Here is a 3,337-nt window from a genome sequence, read left to right on the forward strand (position 1 = left end):
GGTAGGATTTTCTATGATATTTCTATTCCCCTATGGCAGGATTTTGGTCCCCTTCAGTGATTATAAAGAAGATGCAGGGGAAGAGGCCCTTCACAAGTGTGAAATGCAGAGCACGTTCTGACACCTGAGATCACACAGGAAAGAAGCACAAAGTATACCATTGCTTAGGCAGGCTCCTGTCACTGTTGAAGCTTCTGTGGTAAATAATTTCCATTACGATAGTGGAGCAGACAGAAAAAATAGCATTAAAGAAAAGAAAGTTCAAGCCAGAGTTTGAGGTAATATTTGCTTACCAGGGAAGCAGGGCGAATTGCATGATATTGTTGCATTCCATTAAAGTATTTCAGTGTAAGGGTAGGTCATAAGGGTCCCAGTCTCCTAGTCCCTACAGAACATTAATAATCTCTAGCTGTATTACATTTTGAAAAAAACTGTGTTAATAAAATATTATGGTTGGGAAGTCAAGCACTGCAATTAAGAAATGCTAGAATTAAGGTTGCCTGTGCAACCTTAATTTTGTCCCTTTGTGCATACATTGTGTGTAACTGTCTTTAATTACGTGATCACCTACTATATTTCCACAGGTTCCCTGCCTCATTCAGTACACAGGATACTTGGTGATCTGGGAATGAATCGGGGTTGTGCAGTTCAGGAGAGCCCCTGCCTCATTTGTTGAGGAAGTAGGAATGTGTGTAGTGACAGTGAATGAAACAGGGGATTGCAGGTAGAAGAAGGAAGATCTCATTGTTTAATGCAGTTGGTTGCAGCCCTGAAAAATTGGATTCTAACCCGGCCTCTGCCACAGAATTCCTGTGTGATGCTAAACAAGTAACTTAAACCAAACTTTTCATAGGTGGCCACCAATTGTGTGTTCCTCATTTTTTGGGTGCCCAGTGTAAGACACCAGAGGGGCTTGTCTTGCAGAGGCGATGAGCACTCAGTGCTCATGACTGTTACTGAAGCTGATGGGGACTGTTCTTTGAACATACAAAGTGGTAGAAAAATGCTAAGTATTCTGAAAAAAAGTCATAGACGTCTCTAGTTGGGCACCCAAAATTAGTGTCCACATTTGACAATTTCGACCTTAATCTCCCTTTGCCTTATACCCCATCTATAAAATGGGAATAATAATACCACTTTGCCTCTCAAGGGTGTTGCAAAGATCAATTCATTAATATTTCTGACGCATTCTGATACTGTGGCAAGAGAACCATAACTTCCAGGAGAAAATTAATAATATTATATTCATCATGATCATCATCGGTGATCCCTTGATTTGAGGATGAGCTCTACCATGAATTTCCATATAGGTCCTGTGATGACTCAGGAGTCCTATCCTGGAACCACAGATCCTCCCGCAGTAGGTACAGACATTTCCTGGCAGGCCAGTTGGCTGCTGGGAGAATGTTCTTTCTCTTTTCTTCTCTCTCTCTCTCTTTCCAGCTTCGAGGACAAGGCGCTTCTTCTCAAAGCAGGCCATTGCCTGATGGAGGATGTGGCACCATTGGGATCGGTTGGTGGCTTGCTCCTCCCAGCTTGTGTTGTCCACATCAGTTTTCTTGAGATATGCTTTCAGTGTGTCTTTGTAGTGTTTCCTCTGACCGCCACGGGATCTCTGACCATGGATGATCTGAGAGTAGAGGACTTGTTTTGGGAGGCGAGAGTCCGGCATCCGCACACAATGTCCAGTCCAGCAGAGTTGGTGCATGAGGATCATTGCTTCCATGCTGATGATATTGGCTTCAGTGAGGATGCTGGCATTAGTGCAGCAATCTTCCCACTTGACGCGAAGGATCTTCCGGAGGTATTGTTGGTGGTACCTCTCCAGACTCTTGAGGTGCTGTCGATAGGTCACCCAGGTTTCTCATCCATAAAGGAGTGTGGGAATAACAATTGTCTTATAGACCTGGATCTTGGTGTCTTGCCATAGGTAACAGTCCGTGAAAACACATTGGAGCAATTTCCCAAAGGAAGCACTTGCGCACTGGATCCTGTGCTGGATCTCACTGTCAATTTTTGCTTTTTGAGAGAGTTGGCTACCAAGGTAGCAAAAGTGCTCGACTGTCTCCAAAGTCTGTCCCTTGATAGTGATTTGTGGTGGGTCACGTGCAAGGTCTGAAGCAGGCTGATAGAGCACTTTAGTCTTCTCAATATTGAGTGAGAGTCCTAGGTTTCTGTAAGCTTGTGTAAAAAATCCAGTGTGGACTGAAGGTCATTCTCAGTGTGCAAAGCATGGCACAGCCATCAACATACTGAAGATCACTGATGGATGCCCTGAGAACTTTAGAGTTCGATCAGAGACACTGAAGATTAAAACGTCGCCCATCCATTCTGTATTGAATGTCAACTCCTTTGGGGAGGCAGTCTTTAATGAGGACCAAAATGACTGCTAAATAGATGGAGAACGGGGTTGGGGCAATAACGCATCCTTGCTTAACCCCAGTTTTGATGATGAAAGGGTCCGTCAGTTTTGATGATGAAAGGGCCCGGAGCTCCCGCCGCTGCAGGGAGCTCCGAAAACCTTTAAATCCCGGCCCCAGCCCAGCTGCCGGAGCTGCGGGCGGGATTCAAAGGGCTCTGGGCTCCCCGCTGCGGCAGGGAGCTCCAAGCCCTTTCAATCCCCGCCGCAGAAGCTGGTGCGATCCAGCACGGTGTACTGGCTCTTGCTGGTATGCCGTACCAAACCGTACTGGCTTACTTTCACCTCTGCAGCCACCACTCACCAAGTACTGCTAAGAGGCATAAGTACTTCCTTTTTTAAATGCCTGAGAGCTCTTCCGCTGCTTCCCCTCAAGATTGTTGATGTAACCTTAGCTTGTGACTTCTTTCAACCTGAACATCTAGGGATGTTTAATGTTTTGAATTGCACTCAGCAGCCTTACCTATAAATTAAGACAGATTTTGTGGGGCAGTTATTTCCTTGTTGTACGTAAGATGCTGGGCTTGCTGTACAGTTGAGACTTGAAACTTTATAGTTGTATCGTCAGCCTTCTATTTAACGAATTGAGAGGTGGCAGTGAGTGTTGTAGGAGATGCAGGCTACCAGCATATGACCAGTGCCCTCCAACTCTATTTCCCACTTGACATGACACTGTGTGAATGCAAACCGAACAGTTTTACTGTGGGCACAAATTCTATTGAGCCAGTCTCAGTGCTGCCAACTCCCATGATTTTGTCATGCATCTCATGATAATTGTTTTCCTTAAAGCCCCAGCTCCTGGAGTCCAATGGAGATGTGATGATTTCAGCCTTCATGCCTAAAGAAAAAGTAAGTTTCTAGCCCTCATGGCTGTGGAGAAAGCTTCAAAATGTGATCCCAGTGCACCCTAAGGGCTCA

This window comes from Mauremys mutica, chromosome 12, assembly GCF_020497125.1.
Source record: "Mauremys mutica isolate MM-2020 ecotype Southern chromosome 12, ASM2049712v1, whole genome shotgun sequence".
NCBI lineage: Eukaryota > Metazoa > Chordata > Testudines > Geoemydidae > Mauremys > Mauremys mutica.